The sequence below is a fragment of the Leucopleurus acutus genome (assembly GCF_964270905.1).
Source record: "Leucopleurus acutus genome assembly, chromosome: 17".
Taxonomy (NCBI): domain Eukaryota; kingdom Metazoa; phylum Chordata; class Mammalia; order Artiodactyla; family Delphinidae; genus Leucopleurus; species Leucopleurus acutus.
In genome coordinates, this window is record NC_139159.1 from 32,876,690 (window position 1) to 32,899,220 (window position 22,531).

Here is a 22,531-nt window from a genome sequence, read left to right on the forward strand (position 1 = left end):
GAGGGTCCGCTGACTGGGTGTGAAGCTGCGGAGAGGAAATTTCCCCACAAGAAAACCTTTCCAACCTTGTGGGTTGGGGGGAAAGAAGACAAATTGAGCGCCCCTGGCTCACTTCCCCACTCCCAAGCCCCCGCCCGAGCCCCGCCGGTGTGGCACACGTCGTCTGGTCGCCACAAGGCGGAGATCTCGGGCCTGAGGCCGAGGCCGGAGCCTTGCTGGCAAGATCGCGGGCCAGTGGCCCTCATCCCCGCCTCAGCATCCGCCGCTGACGTCGCGTGAGAAGTCTGGGGAGGGAGGAGCTCCGAAAGGCGGGCTCGGGCGGCAGGCAGCGCCTGGGAGGGCCAGGTCGGAGAGAGGAAGCTCCTCCCCCGTGCGCCCCGCCGCCGCAGAGTTGACCAGTCCGTTCCGGCTCCGGATAAGCAGCGGCTTGGCGTGGGCTGCGCGGAGAATGGACGACCTCGTGACCTCATGTCCGGCAGGCTGTAGGGCCTGCCGAGCCGGCTCGCGCAGGGGGTGGAGCCGCGGGAGCGGCGGGCACTTCCGGAATCGATCGGCTGCTTGAGTGCCCGCGCCACCCGCTACCATGAACGAGGAGGCCATCTGCAGCGTCCTGCCCACCATCCCGTACCACAAGCTCGCCGACTTGCGCTACCTGAGCCGCGGCGCGTCCGGCACCGTGTCTTCTGCCCGCCACGCAGGCTGGCGCGTTCGGGTGGCCGTGAAACACCTGCACATTCACAGCCCGCTGCTCGACAGGTAGGGCGCCCTGGCGGCTCCACCGCGGAGCCCCGAAATCTGCGTTCCCCACCCCACTGGCTCTAACCCCCGGCAAGCGGGCTCTGAAGCCCAAGCGACGGTGACCACTTGGGATCGGCCGCACACCTCGTCACCTCTAGGCAGCCGTTCAACGCTTGGGCTAACATGGTGGGGAGAGCAGGCTTCTCTGGAGATGCAGCAATCACGCTTCTTTTCACTGCCCTCTCCTTTTTTTCTTACTCCTGGGCCTCCTTTCTCCAGACACCAAAAATCAGCAATCACAGCCCAACTGTAAACGTCCTCTTTATTGAAGTTGGGTTCTGTTTGCTTTGTTTTTCCCTTTTTTTTTTTTTCTTTTTTGAAGTCGAATTCTAGGGCTGCACTGCCCAATAGGTAGCTCTTAGCCATAGGTGGCTATTAACTTTTTTTTAAAGTGGCTATTAGAAAATTTCAAATTGTATATGTGGTTCCCATTATATTTTTATTGAACAGCACTGCTGTAGAGTCTGGGACGTTTTGGTTTGGGCTTTTTGTTGTTTTTGGTTTACACATGTAGGCATGAAAGTTTAGATATCAAACTCAATTTAGTTTCTCCTCTTACCGTCACAGGGAAGGAAGCCTGTCTCTAGAGGAAACTTGTATTATTTTTGCTAACAATAAACTGAAATCAGAAAGCTGTTAAATGACCAAAACTTTTGAATGTCTCTCCCATCCTGGAACAAGTTTAGTGCAATGTCCAGATTTCAAGGGAAGGCTAGATTAGTTCCTGTTTCCAGAAAAACCTTTCAACCATATATATTAATCAGTGAGGCTAGTCACTAGTCTTGTGTATTTTCCTTCCAATAGGAATTTAACTAGGCCCTGCATTCAATTCTTAGTGAGTTAACATCCATGACTGCAACATTCTCCTCTCCTCCCCCTATATCTAAAGTGAAAATACATCATGCTAGATGCCTGATTAGCTAGAGGCTGTCAGTATCCAACAGCAGATAAATTCCTCAGCTTCAGCCCTGCTAATGGTATTGACTTTCATCTGCCTGTGGCTTTTACTTGCTCTCTTGCTATCAGGCTTGGATGGGCTAGATCTCACAGTAAGTTTGAGACACCTCTAGAAATTGTTCCCGCTTCTTGTGTACCATAATCCTGATTTCGTGATATACAGGGTATATTTACCCTGGGTCTTGAATTCTGTGGAGCAATTACTGGGAAATTATGTGTATGTAGTCAGCTTTGAAGGGTGGTGGTTGATTAGAGAGGGTAGATGTATTTTAGAATCAACTATTAAAATATGTGGAAATCTAGCACTGATGGACTCCTTAGGTATTTTAAAGGAGATTGATCCTCCCATTTTGGATGCTGCTTCTCAAGATTTTAGTTTATCTAAGTTTTGTGCCATTTGGGGCCAAGAAATGAAGGGAGTTCCCTCTCGTGCTCATTAACAATTTCATCATCTAAAATTCTTCACTAAATCGGGTAGGAAATTAATTCTGCCGTCAAAGACGCCATAAGGACCAGTGCAACACTCTGGCATTACTGCATCACATTTTTTCTTCCACTTGTTTCCTAGAATGTTAACATTAGCTGTATTTATGTAGTCTGAGCATAGGACTGGGCTATGCAGTTGACTCACAGGGTGTCTTATGTCCTCACTTAATGAAGTGGGAATAACAGATACATGTACTTCTTGGGCTCTGGTGTGGATAATGTTTGCATTGTTCTTTGAGATCACAAAAGAAAACTAAGTTTATGTGCTGTAACATGTTCTTATTTTAGTGATTGGTGAATTATTCTCTGTAACCTGACTTCTGCCCATGAGAGGACCTTCCCCAGCAATCTCCCAATGCCTTATGAATAGGTGAGTCTGATAGGTTGTTCAAATACCTTGTGTAAACAGTGTAACTGTTTTGTAACTGAAATTTGTTATGGGTAATTTTGGTAATATGTCTGTAAAAGCTGTTTTACATTTTTATTTTTTTAATATAAAAACCTAGTTTTAAAGTGTTCTGGCTTTTTCTGTTTTCCCACTCATTCTTCCTGAAATCTGACTTCAAGAATTTTCCTTCTCTGATTAAGCAGTGAGTGGAAAAAACAGGCTTTAGCGGCCCACAATTGCAATTCAAATCTGACTCCAAATCTGCCACTTATTGTTGGCATGACCAATAGAAATTATTAATTTATGTGAGCCTTCGTGCTCTCATATATAAAGTAGGGATAATGAAACCAACTGTAGTAAAGTGACCAACAAATAATAGGATCACAAGAGAAGGAAGAATGCATCATACTCTTCATGGGAGGGGGAATTAGTACATTAAGTATCAATATGATATCCCCTAGCATGCCCTCTCTGTAATTCTTTCTCAGAGTATCCAGGAACCTTCCCAGCAAAGGTGCTACTCAATAACTGTCTTGTTGACCTACATTTCATGAGGCAAATACAGACCTGTTTCAGCTTAGGAAATATAAATTTAATTAAAGCAGGTCTCACAAACTGGTAAAATGGGTTGCCTCACAGTTGGGATATTAAGTGGCTGAAGAGCAGGGAGAAGAAGAGAAACTCTTTATGCATTCTTGAAATTCTTGAATTTTGAAACATGTAAGTATATTACCTCTTCAAAACATAGATGACTAAGATGTTTTTGCTTTATTTTGCTTATTGTTTGTTTTTAAAGGAGGCTTCATAGTCTGGTCTGGAATGTCTGTTGCTTTTCTTATTTCGGCAGCCATTCATCAAGAGCTTGGGTGGTTTAAGCACCAACTAATCATCATTGTTTACCTAATAAGCTTCTCCTAGAGACAGTTCTCTTTCTATCACTGCTGCTACCAATACCAAATCATCCATGGAAAAAAATTGGTGACAAATGCAGTTCCCTTCATATATATGTACACACACACATACGTACACACACACATACATACACACACATATACACATATATATATGTATATACCTCCCTTAGTCAATCAGGTCAATCAGTCAGCCACCAGAGCCTGGGTATTCTATTCAGCTAGTGTTTTTCTTTCTATTTACACTGCAACCTTTATAGTTTCAGACTCTCATTGCTTCACATCTTAACTAGTATTATAATCTTCTAATACCTGGCTTTCAAACTCTACCTCCTTCTGCAGATCCTACACCTTGCTGCCAAGTTAATCATCCTAAAAGTTTGTTCCACTCCTGTCACTCCTGTGCTCAATAACCTGTAGTCACAACTCAGTGACTACCAAATCAAGTGTAAATGCTCTCACCTGGCTTTAAGGCTCTGAGATGAGGCCCTACCCTACCCTATTCACCTTCACTCCCTTTACACACGCTGTTACACATCCTGATTCATATTAAACAATTTGTCATTTTCCAGATATAGCCTGTACTTTAACTTCCTTGAGTTCATTTGATACACATCTATTAGACAAATTCTGTGTGCCAGGTACTGTTCCAGATCCTGGGGAGACACAGATGAAAAAGAAAGGCAAAATCTCTCCCATCTTGGAGAGGGACCACATATCTTGGATGCCCTTTTTCCAGTGGTTGAAATTCTATCTATCCTTAAGGTACTGTTGACATCTCTCTCTAAAGGCTGTAGCAACTCCCTTAGCCCAGATTTACTAGTTCTCTGAGCTCCCTATATTTATTTATTTATTTGCTTGCTTATTTACTTGTTTTTGATGGCACTTATCATATTCTGCCTTATATTTTAAGTATTTGGTTTTCGTTTTTTATTTGCTTTTCTTATTTTTTAACTTTATTGAGGAATAATCGACAAATATAATCGTATATATTTAAAGTGCAAAACATGATTATTTGCTATACATATACATCATCATGGAATAATTACCAATATCAATATAATTAACACATCCAAAGACATACAAGTGACCAATAGGTATATGAAAAGGTGCTCAACATCACTAATCATTGGAGAAGTGTAAATCAAGACCACAGTGAGTACTTATTTTTCTTAAAACGATTTCTGGACAGTTTGAGGTCACAAACTATGTGTTTTGTTTTTTGGTTTTTTTAAACTTACTAGTCTCCATAATGCTGAGCACAGTTCTTTATTCATAATAAATGTTCAATATTTATTTGTTTTATGAATGAAAAATCAAATGAACCTGGGATCCAGAGTTAGCCCAGGGATCCATTATAAGCATTTACCTGTTCTCAGTGTCCTTTTCCTGTGTTCCAGTATATAATTTCTAAGCATTATTGACCCTTATGCAACTATTATCATCTAGTCATTAAAATCTACAACACTTAAGTGTTTTAATATTCAGGATATTTAGAAAATTTTTACATGGTATGCAACCATAAAATTTAATATAATAGTCTAATCAAATGTGATCATTTTAATACAATATAAACTTAATGTAATTAGTTCAAGCACCTATCATTCTAATATAGACTTTATAAACTTAAACATGGTATTCTTTCCCTTTCCTGAGAAGAGTACAATAATAATCTGTATGTAGCACTTTTTTCTGTCAGTGGCTTATACAGGTATTTTGGTCTCTAAACAGACCTATGGAATATATAGGGTAGATATTATCCCAACTTTAAACACGAAGAAACTAAGAGAAGCTGCATAATTTACATGAGGTCAAAAGCTAATGAATGAAAAAATCCAGGATTAATTAATATTTATGGGCTTGATAATTGTGTATTTTTCCTTACTTTGAAATAATTACACATTTTCTTTCTTTAGTGAAAGAAATGATGTCTTAAGAGAAGCTGAAATTTTACACAAAGCTAGATTTAGTTACAGTCTTCCAATTTGGGGAGTTTGCAATGAGCCTGAATTTTGGGGAATAGTTACTGAATACATGCCAAATGGGTCATTAAATGAACTCCTACATAGGGTAAGTATTATACATTTTCAGTCGTTATAATTCTGTTATTCAACCTATATAGTACTTTCGTTTTACAAATGATCAGATTATTTGGGGATATATAGATGAATCAAAATAAGAATAATGAAAAACTTCACCATTTATGGCTTCTTTTGTGTTGTTAAAAATACTGTGGGGCTTCCCTGGTGGCACAGTGGTTGAGAGTCCGCCTGCGGATGCAGGGGACATGGGTTCGTACCCCGGTGCGGGAGGATCCCACATGTCGCGGAGCGGCTGGGCCCGTGAGCCATGGCCGCTGAGCCTGCGCGTCCGGAGCCTGTGCTCCGTTGCGGGAGAGGCCGCAACGGTGAAAGGCCCAGGTACCGCAAAAAAAAACAAAAAAAAAAATACTGTGGAGTCAGACCCTGCATTCTAAGTGACCTAGATTATTTTGCTTAGGTTACTGTTCCTGAGGTTTACATTGAATTCTAATATCCACATGTATATATATGTAAGAGAGGAACAGGAGAGAGAAAAGATAAACTCTGCACACCATACAATTTATTGTTAGTTTAAGCCAGATTTCATTTTATGTTAAAGACAATGTAGGGTTCAAATTAAATGTTAATAATACCAGTTCATAAAGTTCTGAATTAATAGACCAAATAAATCTGAGTATCAAATACATGAGCTTTTCCAATAATAGACAATGGCATGAGCCATGTACCTTTTTCCCAAGGTATCAGTTATCTGGCTTTAATTGTGAATCCCATCAGTAAACAGATATGGCCCGGTTGTGGGGGGTGTCCTCATTCTCAAAATATGTGTATCCATCTATTGTTGTTTGCTTGCTCTCATATTACTAAGATTATCTCTAGCCTGCAGTTTCTGTCAAGAAATATTTTTAAAGAACTCGGTCTCTTTTGTGAGGGGTGCTTTAGTTAAAACTGAGTAGTAACATAATCTGTAAAATCTAGTCACTGAACACTCCTAAATTCTGATACATCACAGTGATCTATAAGCAAACAAGAGAGAATGGGTGCCACTGTCACCACTCATGGAGTGACTTCCTCTGTATTTCGGGATACAACACATTCTGTTTGTGACAGGACCATCTGAAACAAGGGCAGAGTAAAGTAACTAGTGTCAGTGTATAAGATTTGTGTAACCAACACAGCAAGTAAGATACAAATACTAATTAAACACAGTTTCCTTTTGTTAAATGAGTATAAGCATAAATTCTAATGTTGTCTTCCCATACCCCAGCACCACAGTAGATGCTCTGGTACCCAAATTTGGAGCCCATTAGAAATTCTAGAGCCTCCTACAGGGGGATTGCTGACTCCTGGAAGGAATCATAAAATACATAGTGAGCACTCATCTACCTTCCTCTCCATGATCAAAAGCTTCCATATAGCACTATACTGCAGAGAGGCCTTGTTACTTCTTTAAACTATATAATTTTCAGAAAAAGTTACCTTTTTAAAGATTAAAAGATTCAGTTACTCAAGGGGATGGGAATCTGTGTATACAAGAGGAAGTAATGTTGAACATTTGTGTTTTGTGTTTCTTTTGGTGTCCTGTATTATTAGGTCAGGATTTATCTTGAAGCACGTTCCCCCAACCTCACAAAAGATTGATGAAAAAAATCAAAATACTATGTAAAGACAAGTATTTTGAGCCACTCCCCTGCCAAGTTAGTTAATCAATGAACTATAAGCTGACCCATCTGCAGAAAAAAAATTCTTAACAACACTTTTGAGCTCAGTGGAAGCATACTTTTTCATATTATTTAGTAAAATGTACCCAGTGGCATGGTCCCTGATGATTCATAGTTGGATATTCCCAAATTATCTAATTTTTCTGAGTATGTTCATTCTCCTGGGAAGCTGTATTAACTTTTATGTTCAGAAAACATTTAAGAAAGTTCAGATGACTGTCACTTGTAAGTACCAGGAAATAGAAAACATTACATTTTTAATGTTTCTATGTTATATATACTTAGAAATGAAGATGATTTTTGTCTCCTTCACAAAAGCAAAACTCCCAAATGCTAATTTTTCAAGCTGAAATGCAAGTAAATATATGATTTAAAAATATGAAGTATTAATGCTTAGTAAGTAAATATATTATGGTCATAATTTTAATTGATGCAGTGGTTATCATCGTAATCAAGTATGGTTTTATATTAATAGGAAACTTAAAATATAAATTTTGAATAGAAACAAATTGTGTGTGTGTGTGTGTGTGTGTGTGTGTGTGTGTGTGTGTGTGTGTGTGTACACATTCATGGGCACAAGTTATTTGATAAGAAGCCATAGAATGGGAAGATGGGTATGAGTATAAATATATGTCTGGGTATTATACAGATAAAAAATAATTTAAAACTGTCTCAACTGAAGAAAGACCCCATACCATGTAGTTGCATTACCAGTATAAACTAAAAGGAAATATCAGTACTGTAAAGTCATTATTTTCTCTAATAATTGAGGAAAGTAAGATACAAGGATGTTAAATAACGTCAAATTGGTAATATAAGAAAATGAGTATTTTTTGCCCTGAATTTAATTATACCAGATATTTAGTTTAATACTATATTTCCTCATGGAATATTTCATTTTCTAAGTGGAAATAAATTTGGCCACTAATTTTAGTTTTGTTTCTTTCCACATATATGAAGAAAAATGAATATCCTGATGTTCCTTGGCCATTAAGATTTCGTATTCTGCATGAAATTGCACTAGGTGTAAATGACCTGCACAATATGAATCCTCCTCTACTTCATCATGACCTGAAGACTCAGAATATCTTATTGGATAATGAATTTCACGTTAAGGTAGTTACTTTTTTTTAAAAAAAAGCTTATCTGCATCCTTGTGTTTAATAGTTTTAAAGACTTTTTAGTTATTTCTTCTATCTTACCAATTTAATATCTCTGCCTTTTCCATAGCCCCTAATTCAGTGCCACTTCTTCCTGCTGCAGTGAGTTAGTTATTCCTAGACTACAGACATTGGTAAAATTATGGTTCAAAATACAGTCATTCTATTCTTAATTTAAATTGTCGATTATACCTTTGTTAACTTTTTATTTTGAAATTATTATAGATTCATAGATGGTTGCAAAGATAATACAAAGGAGTCCCATGTACCCTTCACCCAATTTCTGCCAGTGGTTACATCACATATAATTATAGTACTATTTCAGGACCAGGAATTTGGCATTGGTACAATGCATGTATATAGTTCTGTATCACTTTATCATGTGTAAATTTGTGTAACCACCACAGCAATCAAGATATAGCACTACTCTGTCACAAGAAAGATATCACTTATGCTACCCCTTTATAGTCATACCTTCTCCCCTCCATCATACCTAACTACTGTCAACCACTAACCTGTCTTCCATCTCTATAATTTTGTCATTTCGAGAATACTACATGAATGGAATCATACAGTGTGTGATATTGTGAGACTGCTTTGTTCACTTAGCATAATGCCTTTGAGATCCATTTAAGTTGTTGCTTGTGTCAACAGTTGGTTCCTTTTTCATTGGTGAATAGTATGGTATGGGTGTACAAAGTTGTTTAACCATTTAAGTTGTTGCTTGTGTCAACAGTTGGTTCCTTTTTCATTGGTGAATAGTATGGTATGGGTGTACAAAAGTTGTTTAACCATTCAGCTGTTGAGAGATATTTTGGTTATTTTTAGTCTTTGGCAATTACAATAAAGCTCCTGTGAACAGTCCTGTGCAACTTTTTGAACAAACGTAAGTTTTCATTCCTCCTAGATGAATGCCCAAGAGTGTAACTGCTTGGTCATATGGTAAGCATATGTTTAGCTTTTTAAGAAACTACCTAGCTACTTGCCACAGTGGCTGTACCGTTGTATATTCCACCAGCAATGTATGAAAGACCCAGCTTTTCTGCACCCTCACCAGCATTTGGTATTATCATAGTTTTTTATTCTAGCATTCTAATAGATGTATAGTGATATAGCACCATGGTCTTAATTTTCATTTTCCTATAATGTTGAATATTGTTATTTATTTATTTGCCATCTCTATATCCTTTTCAGTGAAACATCTCTTCATATCTTAAGACCATTTTCTACTTGGATTCTTTGCTTTTATACTATTGGGTTTTAAGAGTTCTGTATATTTTTGAGATATAAGTCCTTAATCAGATATGTAGTTTGCAAAAATTTTCTGCCAATCCAAAGTTTGTTCTTTTCATCCTTTTAACAGGGTCTTTCACAGAGCAAAAGTTGTAATTTATTTCTTTTATGATCATGCTTCTGCTGTCGTGTCTAAGCACTCTTCACGAAGCCACAGGTATTGCAGATTTGCTTCTATGTTATCTTCTAAAAGTTCCATAGATTTATGTTTTACATTTAAATCTGTGATCTGTTTTGAATTAATTTTTTGCATAAAGCATAAGATTTAGATACCTAAAGGCACCAGAGCAGTAGTGATTTCAGTTACCCTATATGTAACTGATGACAGCAAATAAAAAGTAGTTGCTGAGAAATTAATACTAAATGTAACTCACTTTATTTTTACATAGTATTTTGCTACACTTCAAATAATATACATAATTGAAGATTATTATAAGTATCCAAAAATGTTCAAATAAGTAATAAGGAAGTTGGAACAATAGAAAAATAAATATAAAAAGTGTGAGAAAAGTTAAGTGAAAAAATAAACCTTTATTGAAGGCACTCCCTCTGCCTAGAATAAAATGGAAGGTAAAGGAAGAGAGAAGCAAGCTGCTGCCTCAATACTACTTAAAAAAAAGAGACAAATCTATTACATCAGTTATAGAACCATACAGGTAGAAGTGACCTATTCTAGTCCCCTAATCAGCTGGTCCTCTGGATCCTCACTACAACAATCCCTCATCTCCCAAGGCAGTTACCCTGTGACAAGAGAGTGTTTAAGCTCCGTAACTGAATGACTGTGACTTTTTTTATGCGATCAGTCAAAACTCCTTCTCTGTTGCTTCCACTCATCGGTCCTAGTGATAAAGTGAGTTCAAAGTCCAATTTTATTTCCACCTGACAGTCCTTCTGAGATTTGAAGTTAGCTATAATCCCCTTACTTCTTACATACACTTTTCCCTTATACACATCTTTAGTTTCTTCAGCCAATTTCCTTATTACATAGGTTTTAATCCCAGGTGCTATCTAGATGCATCTGTGTTTAAATCTCTCTTAAATTTTGATCCTCAAAACTAATCAAAGTACCCATATATACCTAACACAAGTTTGTGTGGCCAACACATTAGTGAGGTCAAACAAACCAACATGTCAGAGTTTGGAGCAGAGAAAGGTTTATTGCAGGCCAAGCAAGGAGAAGAGGTAGCTCATGCTGAAAAAACCCTAACTACCCAAAGGGTTTCAGCAAAGCATTTTTAAAGGCAAGGTGAGGAAGGGACACACCTTGGGTATGTGGTCAGCTCTTGCACAAATTCTCTGATTGGTTGATGGTGGTCAATCCTTAGGTGCTAGAAGGTCTGGGGATTACGTGCCCATGATCATCAAGTAGTTAATTTCTTCCATTTGTTGGTGGTTTTAGCATCTGAAAAACTCAGGAAATATGCATCAGATACTATTATCTAGGTACTTTAGAGAGGAGCTAAAGCAGTAGATATGTGGGGGAAGGTCTGTCCCAGGAAGGCCTCATAGGGTCCTGGTCAGTTACACCCTTGATGTGGTGTGATAAATGTAGAATCGTCCTTAAATACTTTACTTCGTATTCATAGTTCCTTACTAATTCGTCTTTTGGGGGGGAGTCCTATAACAACATTCAAGTTGGGCTCAGTGTCAACAAGAAACACTGAAAGGATTTCTTCCTTTCTTTTTTTTTAATGTATTGTTAATTAAGTCATGTCTCCTTGTCATGTACTTCACAGGATATTTTCTGGACATCATCAAAGTTTATCTTGTTAGATTTGGGTGATAACTTCAGCTCTTAAGACCTCTTTGAACGTTTTTTCTGTAGCCCAAGGATTTTTAACTTTGTCCTCCAGCTTTGTGTCATCTTCAAATTTAATTAGCTGCTTTTTTGTATCTTCAAGTCATGATTAACTATTAAGCAGTACAGAGCTCAGATCAGAGCTACACAACATGGTCTGAAAACCTCCTTTCAGGTCAATATCAATCCTTTTATTAATTAGGGCTTTTGGAGAATAAGCATTTATTTTGTTTGGAATATTCCTAAAAGAGCTGTTATACAGCCCATATTTCTCCATTTTTTCCCATTAGAATATTACAAAAGTCCTTGCTTGACTGCTTTCCCAGGTGTCCTTGTTACCAAGTCCAAGTTCATACTGCTCACTGCAGGACAGGGCCAGTAAATCAACAGACGAGGTGTTGGGGCAAGGAATTGCAACTTTATTCAGAAAGCCGGTAGACCAAGAAGATGGTGGACTAGTGTCCCAAAGAACCACCTTACCCCAGCTAGAATTCAGACTAAAAGGGGAGAGGGTGTGGTTGGTTGTTGCAAATTTCTTGGACTCCTTTGTTCTTGCAGCAGTCCATGTAGGTCAGATCTTGATGTTCCTGTAAACGTCCAACAAGACAAATGTAATTGTCTGTTCTGTAACTTTTTATCTCTGTATGAATAGAAAAGTGTTATACCCTTAAAGGTCAGAGCCTTGAGAATGGGCTGTCTTGTATATTTCAGGCTATAGGCAACATTCTTAACTTGTAGCAAAAGCAATAGAATACGAAGGTTAAAGTAAAAGAAACAGATCCAATATGGAGTCAGATTTATTCTTCCTTGTTACATACTCATGACTTACTCCCTTTCCTTTTCTTCCTCATTATCAGAGTGGCTTTCCCTGACAACCTGCCTAGTTCCTCTGTATCCTCATACCTTGATTAATGCTTCTCCATAGTATTTTTCACCATCTTACAAAACATTTTTTATTAATATGTTTATTGACCGTCTTCCCCAATTATAATATAATAAGCTTCACAAAGACTAAAATGTAGTCTGTTTTATTCACTGCCACCTGCTTAGCATATGCCGTATAGAAGCATTCAATAAGTAGTTGTTGAATGAACAAATGAATGAATTCCAGATCTTCTATATATACCCGATAGGTCTGATAATTTAATAGTCAAGGATATTATTAAAGTACCTCAGAATGTTTTATAATATACAAACTGTTTTAACGTTTACTCTTTGACAGTAGTACTACTGACAAAAAAGGAAATGAAGTCTGTCATTCCTTTATTAAGTATTTGTGGAGCAACAGTGTTGTGCTAGACATCCCAAGTACTTGGGATATGTCGCATGAGGTCTGAAATTGATCACTGGGCTAATATAATTTTTCATTAGTTCTTTCTGGCTCTTTTATCAATTACTCATAAAGTAACCCTTTCATTAAATTTTTAAACCTGGGATTAAGGGTAGTCTCTGCCAATATATAGATTTGCAAAATCAATATTATTTTCCCTTTTTAAAAATCAGAATGACATTTGCTTTTCTCGTATCCTGTAATACCTTTCCATCACCATGGAGGTATTTGCGAGTATTCTAACTAAACCTGAAATATATGTAAAATGACCTGAGATTTGTACTTTATAAACTTTTCAACCTCCTTGGACTTTATTTTCTTCATCTCAGTCCAGAAACTATTCTTGATACAGAAAACAGAAGCAAAGTAATAGGTGATGATGAACCCTACTTTCTCTTTTTCATTGATCAGTAGGGTAGCCATGGTCTTTCTTTGAAATAAATAGAATTTAAAATGATTTGGCTTTGTGTGTTTTTTTTTTAACTTTTATTAGCTTTAACACATACAAAACTGTGACCTTTCTAATACTATTCTTACAAATTATGATACTCTTTTATATGCATCTTGTGTGTCTCTACTTTTTATTTTATAAATGTCCCTTAAAAGTCAAAGTTTAATGTATGACTGATTCACTTTGTTATAAAGCAGAAACTAACACACCATTGTAAAGCAATTATACCCCAATAAAGATGTTAAAAAAAAAAAAGTCAAAGTTTATCAGTGATTCATGAAAAAGTAACAGTTACCTGATCTACCTATCTTCTTGGAAGGGCCTTTAAATGAAGTGCAAAAAATCTTTTAAAATACTTAATGAAATTAAATGGAAACACACCTTGCTACAGTTTTTTGAAGTAAATTTTTATACTGGAATGCTAACCAGAAACATAGTATCTAAAAGAAAAACACATACTACCAATTAAGATCAACCAGGACTTTTCTACTTTAAAAAGAATACATTCAATTTGTTCATCTGCTGGTCAGTATCAATTAGTGCACCTTAAATACAAATGAACCTGTGGTAGGCTTATTTGAAATAAATGTTTATATGTACCATGTTTGATTTCTCAGCTATTCTGTCCATCATGTGTGGAACTTCTAAGAATACTTAAAGTTATTCCTCATAGCTTCTTACTGATAACTTTATAAATTTACAGACATGGATAGTATTATATAAATGAAAAATAGCTATTCTGGTAGGGTAATAAGATTATGGATGAGTTTTATGAATAGTGTGTTTTAATTTCCTCTAGTTTTTTAATCTTTCTTTAAATTGAAGTATAGTTGATTTACAATATTATGTTAGTTTCAGGTGTACAGCAAAGTGATTCAGTTTTATATTTTTTTCAGATTATTTTCCTTTATAGGTTATTTTGAGATACTAAATATAGTTTCCTGTGCTAATACAGTAAATTCTTGTTGCTTTTATCATCTTTTTTAGCTAAAAAGAACCTTTACCTTTGAAATGCATGTTAATATCTTGTATAGAATAGAAAAGTTCCTATCCTCTGTCTTCATTGCTGAATGATACCAGGACCCTCAAGAAATCGTGGAACTTGTATTCCTCTCATCATATTCTTCACTTTTTTTTCTTCTCTGGAAGATCCAGATTTAATGAATCGTGTCTTTGGTATATGGTGTTTGTAATAGAGAAGGGGGACAAATATGGTTCCATGTGAAAGCCAAACTAAATTAGCTGATAAAGGGAATTCTGATTAAGTTTTCTAGGTGAGATTTAAGAACATAGATGAAGACCTTAGGTGAAGTGAAAGGAGCACATAAGGAAGCAAGCTCAGAATACATTTTCTCCAGCACTGTATTCAAACCAGTATTTAGCCCAGTAGTTTGCAATTTGTGGGTCAGGTATAAGATGGACAACATTCCAGTTTTTGGGTTTTTTTTTAACATTTCTCACTGTGGCACAGAAATAAACTTTGCTTCTCATAGTAATGCTTATTATCCTAGCAGATGTGCAGCTGGAGTACTGTTTTTGCTTTTAGAGAATGAGTGGGAGGAATAAGAGTTTGTAGTGGCAAGTAGAAGTAAGTAGGATATACGGTTCCCCAGAGTCTTAATACCACCTCAAAGTGTATTAAAGGCCCTGAAACTATGTACTGTGCTTATTAGTATTGTATGAATAAGAGCAATCTTTAGAGGCTTATTCCCATGTACAAAACATTAATAATACTAACACACAGGGGTCATTTACTATGTGTCAGATACTGTTCTGAGTGCTTCACTTAGAATAACTAGTTTAATATCCTCAGTACAACCCTGTGTTATGTTATTATCCCCAGTTTAAAGATGGGTAATCTGAGGCACAGAGAAATTAGAAAACTTGTCCAAGGTTGCACAGCTAATTAAGGGGTAGAAGTGGAATGTAAATCTAAGTAATCAAGGCTCTAGAACCCATGTTCCAGAATACATATTATATTGCCTTTAGAAATCAATCCAGCTTATCTTCATGTAGTGGCACCATGTTTCCTCTTGGTCTTTTCTAATTATTTTTCTTAGACTTACCCTTTTATTATGATAATGTATGAAAGATTCATATAGGCTACCCCCTCCCTTTTTGGAGTGGGGCCATAATTTTTTTTAATCTCAAATTCATCTAAACACTAAATAACTTATTTCTTCTCTTAAAGCTAGTGAACATTTTAAGAGTTAAATGATTGAACCACAAATGGTGTGCTGGATAGAGCTCGAGCTATTCCACTCTGTTGACTCCTAAATTGTGCCGTGTGAAGGTCTAAGTGATTTAAATGTCTTCAGAGTTTTCCTATACTCTTTTGTTCACTAAATATTGTTTCTGTTCTTACATTTTTGTCTCCCTTTTAAAAAAAACATTGGAACGTTTTAGATACTTAGTTATAAGATATTGTGTATTGATAGCATCTGCACAAAATTTACAAGTGAAGTAAAACTGTAAAGGACATATCAAAAGTACAGAATGTTTGTCACTGATAATACTTTAGGCACTCCTTGTCATGGACATAAATATGTTTTATATGCTAACTATACTATTGTTAACAGATATTCTTTTAGTGGTAGGCATAAATCATATAATAATGAGTTATACTATATTGGAATTTTACTTATATCAAAATTTAAGGATACTATTTTTAGCACATTATAAATAAGAACATATAAACCTGAGTTGTAAACAATACCCAGTGACAATCGTATTAGATATGACTAGTTTAGCAGTTTTGTGAGGTATAGGTAAATTTTGAAAGCACATGATATAAAGCTACTTGTCACAAAAAGTGAAGTGTATATACTCATTCAGAATAAAAGGCAAAAATACTCCTATTTAAGTTTTCAAAACTTAGTCTCTTTTAAAATTTGTAATATTATGCTGAACTTCAAGTCAGTTTATATTGCTTTTAGAGTTGTTGGGTTCAGCACTATGGAATCCAATTTGTTAAGAAACTAATAGACTATTATAGAAATAAAATATTAATATATATAGCATTTACTCTGGTCTCATGTCTAAATATAATAAATATAAACAAAAACAATTCTTGAATTTTTTTAAAGAGAAAATTTAAAAATTCAATTACTCTTTTCCCTTCCAGATTGCAGATCTTGGCTTATCAAAATGGCGCATGATTTCCCTCTCACAATGACGAAGTAGTAAATCTGCACCAGAAAGAGGGACAATTATCTATATGCCACCTGAAAACTATGAACCTGGACAAAAATCAAGGGCTACTATCAAGCATGATATATACAGGTACAGCATGTTACTTTTGCTCAGAGTTAACCTTGTCTAAAAAACAAGATTAATCAATCCAAATTTTGAAGCTACATTTTAAAAGTATGATTTTTATGCTTCTCTCATAAGTGTGGTGAAAATAAATTAGAGACAGTGGTTAATGTTTTTCATATTAAAGATGCCTTGCTTTGGGAGTTCCCTGGTGGCCTAGTGGTTAGGATCCCGGTTTTCACTGCTGTGGCCCAGGTTCAGTCCCTGGTCAGGGAACTGAGATCCCACAAGCTGTGTGGTGCAGCCAAAAAAAAAAATTAAAAATTAAAAATGTGAAAATAAAGATGCCTTACTTTTTTTTTTAATATTTATTTACTTATTTGGTTGCCGCGGTGGGCTCCTTAGTTGCAGCACATGGGCTCCTGGGTTGCAGTATGCAGGCTCCTCAGTTGCAGAATGCATGTGGGATCTGGTTCTCTGACCAGGGATCAAACTCGTACCCCCTGCATTGGGAGCATGGAGTCTTAACCACTGCGCCACCAGGGAAGTCCTGATGCCTCGCCTTAAGCTACTTTTACATCCTTAAAAATTATTAAAGCATATCTTGTTGTCCTATCAATTTATAATATTCAAGGGTTTTTATCATATGTGACCTTGATAGGGGGAGGGAAACAGTGCAGTTAACATTTAACACTACCAAAAGAGACAGTACTTACACCAGAAAAAGAGTCAATAGAATAGGGCTACATGAGACAGCCTTTTTTATTGCTCTTTATTTTGTGTGAATAATAGAATCATGTAATTAAAGGGCATAGCTTATCTAGGTGTTAAAGAATCATCCACAAGTTATCCTTGCCTATAACTTCAAGTTCTTATTACAGTAATTTCCTAATTTTTCAAATTGAATTAATTCCCTTTCAAAACAAAACTGTATATGAATATTCATCATCTTGGTTCTATATAGTGATTCTTTAAGCAGCATTTCACTACATTATTACTTTAAAAAATGGTATCTCACAGTCAGCTTTTAAAATCAGTACCATTTTAGTTTATTATGAATAGTTTATAAAGTACTATATGTATATTTTTATCTTAAACAGCTATGCAGTTATCACATGGGAAGTCTTATCTAGAAAACAGCCTTTTGAAGGTAAGTGTACTTTGACTTCCTTATTCTAGGTGACATCATATTGGTAAGTCATACTCAGAACTATCTGAATAAAGATCACTTATTTTAAATCTGCCTAACAGTCATTTTGTGGAAAACACACTAGAAAAACAACAATTTGTCATTGTGAATCCACTGTATGATGGAAAGTACTGGATTAAGGATCAGAAAAATGTGTAGATTCTTCTTGTTCTGATAGTAATTAACTCTATTATAAGCCACTAAATCTCTTAAGTCCTCATTTTTTTTATCTGCAAACTAAGAATTTTGAATTCTTATTTCTAAGATTCATTCCAGCTATAAAATCGTTTGTATGAAAATTTAACTAGTGCTTCTTCTAAAGACCAGCAAATACTGAAGAATACTTTAAAAATTTTCTGATAATATTGTCTCTTTCTTTATTTTGAGGTTCATTTAGGTCAGTTTGCTGTGTAACAACCTCAGAATCTCAGTAGTTTACAAACTAAACATTTATTTTTCATTCACGTTGGGTTATTAGTTGCTGTGGCCCTTCTTGGCTCTGCTAGGTTCTGCTCAGCTCTGCCGAGCTCTGTTTTACTCTGCTCTCTTCATACTCCATTGGCCAAATCAAATCACATGGCCAAGCCCAGAATTAAAGAGGTGAAGATATAAACTCCTCCCACGAGAGGCAGCAAGTCTGGCAATAGCTGGGATCTAAATATTCCTTTGACAGAAAGGGAAGTAATGAATTATTCCTAAGATTTTAAGATTCCCTCATGTTCATTTGGTTGGCTTTAGAATGTATTTAATATATTAAATCATAATATATTTCTAATGAATGAAATACATTTGTTTTGACAGAAGTCACCAATCCTTTGCAGATTATGTATAGTGTGTCACAAGGACATCGACCTGACACTAATGAAGAAAGTTTGCCATTTGATATACCTCATCGAGCACTTATGATCTCTCTAATAGAAAGTGGATGGGCACAAAATCCAGATAAAAGACCGTCTTTCTTAAGTTAGTGTACAGTTTTAATCTGGGCCTTTTGAATTACAAAAATAACAAATACGCTGTAAATAAAATATTCCTTGAACAACTACGAAAGTTAGCTGACAAGCTCAAAGTTTTTTTTTTCTAATTCAAAGTTGTTTTTATTTTATGAGATGAGATTGAAGTGGTAAGGAGAGGCTGTTGACTATCATCATAAAAAGGTTAGAAATTTATTCCAAGTACAATGGAAAGCCATTAAAGTGAGTTTTTCAGGGAAATAACATGATTAAATTTAAGTTTAGGAGATATCACTCACTGCTATGTATAAAATTGATTGGAGAAGGGCAAGAGTAGAATTTCCAGACCAATCCTGGAGATCGAAAAATCAGATAGAATTAAGATTTATTTCAGAAGTAGAATGAATCATCACCTAAATGTAAACATAGAAGAAAATCTTCATGATCTTGGGTTAAGCAAAGAGCTCTTATATATGACATCAGAAACAAGACCTATTAAAAAAATTCTTTGATAATTGAACTTCAAAAAAATTGAAAAATTTTACACTTCAGAAGATGCTCTAGAAAATGAAAAGACAAGCTGTAGACTGGGAATCTTCTTTCCAACTAAAAAAAGAAAACCAAATATATTTTCCATTCAAAACTTATGTCTAGTGCTCATCAGCATTGTATTTAAAAAAAATCAAAAGTTGCTATAATAATGGATTAACATCTTATCTCTTATCTCCCAGAACCATGTAATAGGGTGTGTGTGTGTGTGTGTGTGTGTGTGTGTGTGTGTGTGTGTGTGTGTATGTACATATATGTGTGTATGTATTGGCTTGGCCAAAAAGTTTGTTTGGCTTCTTCTATAAGATCTTACAAAAACCTGTACGAACTTTTTGGCCATCCCAATACATATCTCCTTTGTCCCCAGTGCCACTTCCAAACTATAATTTCTTCTCCATTCCCTAAAGACTAGCTCTTCTGAAGATCATGCCATTAGGCAGTACTTCTCTACAAACTTCCTGGTTTTTCCCTATTGTTCATTGCAGAACAATGGCTTTTGGCTTACTTACTTCTACATCCTGCATTGATCAGTGCTGCTGAATATTTGAGAGGAGCGCTCTGCGGATCTCTGGAGTTCTCTGTCTGTGTACTTCTCCTCTTTGGTGCTCTGTCCTATAAACTCTATCTGCCTCCATCTACCCTAACTCCCAGCCCTGTCTCTTCAACTCTGAGCTTCCTCTGGGCCCCGCCTTACTTCTCTACCCTGTAGTATAGCTGGAAACTCTCCCAAGGCAGTAAGCTTGGGTAGTCAGGCTGTCATAAGGCTGACCTCAGTTGTTTCCTGTCACTTAGAGATCACTGTCCTTTGTTGCCTGATATCTAGTGTCTTGAAAACCACTGTTTCATGCATTTTGTCTGGCTAATGGTTGCTTAAGGCAGGAGGGTGAATTGGTCCTTGTTTCTTCATCTTGGCCAGAAATGGAATTCATTGGTTTCTCTTTAAATTAATGGCTAAAACTAGGCACTAAACTCTACTTAGCAATTCTGTTATGTTTCTCAAATACATCTACTATTCCATTCTCATATATCACCTGTTGTTAAGTTGTGGTGCAGGGACCTCTGGAGGTGGGGTTGGTTCCTGAGACTTTTCTAAGTGGTTCACAAAATCAAAACTTTTCAAAATAATAAATATTAAGGTATTATTTTCCCTTTTTACTCTCATCCTCTGGAAAAATCTTTCCAGAGACTAAATTAAGTATGATGATATCATTGCTCCAACGGATAATGGAATGTGTTTTCATTTACTCTGATGTGTTAAAATTTTCTGTTTTAGTCTAATGTAGTAAATATCAATAGATATGACCAACGTATACAACAGCTCTTAATAATTTTGAAGAGTTCTGAGACCCAAAAGTTTGCGAATTACAGACTTAGATGATCATCTTGTACTACTGTAGGAGATGCGTAAGTCCCATACTTCATGTTTCCAAAGTGAAGATGAAATTCCATTTCAATCCCTAAGAAGGAAAGCATGGGAGGAACATTTCTAGTCCTATCTGCCCCTCAGCACTCCTCCTCCTCATTTGTTAGTTTTAGAGAAAAAGCAAGCATACTCATCTAGTCCCTTCTCAGTTTTCTCCTCCTTTTAGAAGTAAGCTTGTCTAAAGGATGCACACATTTTGTGCTTCCCCATATGGAAGCAGGTGAGGCCTGTAGCTGAGTGAGTAAAACTGTCAACTGAAGGGACAAAGTGTTACTAAGCCCATATGCTACAGATCTAAAAAGGGACAGATTCCAATTAGCTTTATCAGTAATAAAGGTGATGTTTTGATCATCATCTCTCATTATTGTGTGGCTTTTCTTAATAGATTCTGAACTTAGGAAGACAAGACAGGGGTAATGCATATTGTACCTTATCTTCCCTTCTTAAACGTCCTACACCCTATGTTCTGTATTTCTTTTGAGCATTGAGAAAGTAGAAACCATGAGAGAGAACTCCCTTGTAGTTCCACTACCAGATCTATAAACTTAGTTGTACTTGACCTGTCTTTCCTGCTTTATCTCTTTTACAGTGAGAAAAAAGTGTTCTTACACAATTGTAAACAGTATTACTTGTGCTCTGGATGCCATTCCCTTACTCTCTTCAGCATTCTGTTCTTTATATTCTCTCTCTGCTCTTGCATTGCCAATCTCTGCCTGTCTACTGGATCGTTCATCTGTCATACAGATCTATGCTATTATTATATCCTGTCTTTATATAGGAAAAAAATTCTTGACCCCATATCATCCTTCAGCTACCACCTCATTTTTCTACTCCCATTTAGATCTAAACACCTTGTAGGAATTGTCCATACTTATTGTCTCTACTTCTTCACCTCTAATTCAATTTTTAACAAACTTACATCAGTCTTCTGTTTTCATATCTCCACTAAAGCTGCATTTGTTCAAGTTACCAAGGATGGCAATTTTGGAAAATACTGCTTATCTTACTTGGCCTCTCAGCAGATTAGATATGGCTGACTCTTCCCTCCTTGAAACGTTCCCTCTGATACCTTCCAAGACACAAGAGACCATACTCCCTATTATCCTCTCTTCCTCTACCTCTTTTTTTCTTCCTCTGCTCAATTTCTAACTGTTGGAATGCCTCAGAGCTCTAATATGGGTCCTTTACTGTTTGCCATCTGTACTTTCCCCCTAGATGATCCAGACCAGATCATGGCTTTTATACCATCTATATGTTAGTGATGCTCAGTTTTATATCTAGAGCCCTGGCCTCTCCCTTAAGCAACAGGTCCATATATTATTGTAGTAATAGTGGTAATTATGATTGTTTCTACTCATTGGCTATTATGAATCATGCTGCTATGACTGTTCATGTGCAAGTCTGTGTGTGAACATATATGTTTTCATTTCTCTCAGGTAACTACCTGAGTGGAATTGCTTGGTTGTATGGTTGTGTGGGGACTAGTGCCTGTGTTCTGGTGGATGAGGCTGGATCTTGTCTTTCTGGTGGGCAGGTCCATGTCTGGTGGTGTGTTTTGGGATGTCTGTGGACTCATTATTATTTGAGGCAACCTCTGTGCTAATGGGTGGGGTTGTGTTCCTGTCTTGCTAGTTGTTTGGCATAGAATGTCCAGCACTGTAGCTTGGTAGTCATTGAGTGAAGCTGGGTGCTGGTGTTCAGATGGAGATCTCTGGGAGATTTTTGCCATTTGATATTATGTGGAGCTGGGAGGTCTCTTGTGGACCAGTGTCCTGAAGTTGGCTCTCCCACCTCAGAGGCACAGCACTGACTCCTGGCTGCAGCACCAAG

The 22,531-nt window shown here is 36.7% G+C and overlaps 1 pseudogene across 1 annotated transcript; it reads left to right on the forward strand.

The window, feature by feature from the left end:
- Positions 1-484: 484 nt before the first annotated feature.
- LOC309974059 (receptor-interacting serine/threonine-protein kinase 2-like) lies at positions 485-19,281 on the forward strand (annotated as a pseudogene). Its single transcript, XR_014327209.1, has 6 exons — positions 485-756; positions 5,457-5,610; positions 8,261-8,416; positions 16,457-16,614; positions 17,688-17,737; positions 18,578-19,281. The product of XR_014327209.1 is annotated as a receptor-interacting serine/threonine-protein kinase 2-like (transcript).
- Positions 19,282-22,531: the final 3,250 nt, after the last annotated feature.